Here is a 318-nt window from a genome sequence, read left to right on the forward strand (position 1 = left end):
CCGCTCTGAATGGCCCACCCCTTATTCTTAAACTGTGGCCTCTGGTTCTGGACTCACCCATCAGCGGGAACATGTTTCCTGCCTCCAGCTTGTCCAATCCCTTAATAGTCTTATGTGTTTCAATCAGATCCCCTCTCATCCTTTTAAATTGCACAGTCAGCTCTTTGGTCTGACTGACGTTGAGTGCCAGGTTGTTGCTGGGGCACCACTCCACTAGCTGGCATATCTCACTCCTGCACGCCCTCTCGTCACCACCTGAGATTCTACCAACGATGGTTGTATCGTCAGCAAGTTTGTAGATGGTATTTGAGCTACGCC

Source organism: Mobula birostris, unplaced genomic scaffold (genome assembly GCF_030028105.1).
Source record: "Mobula birostris isolate sMobBir1 unplaced genomic scaffold, sMobBir1.hap1 scaffold_2786, whole genome shotgun sequence".
NCBI lineage: Eukaryota > Metazoa > Chordata > Chondrichthyes > Myliobatiformes > Myliobatidae > Mobula > Mobula birostris.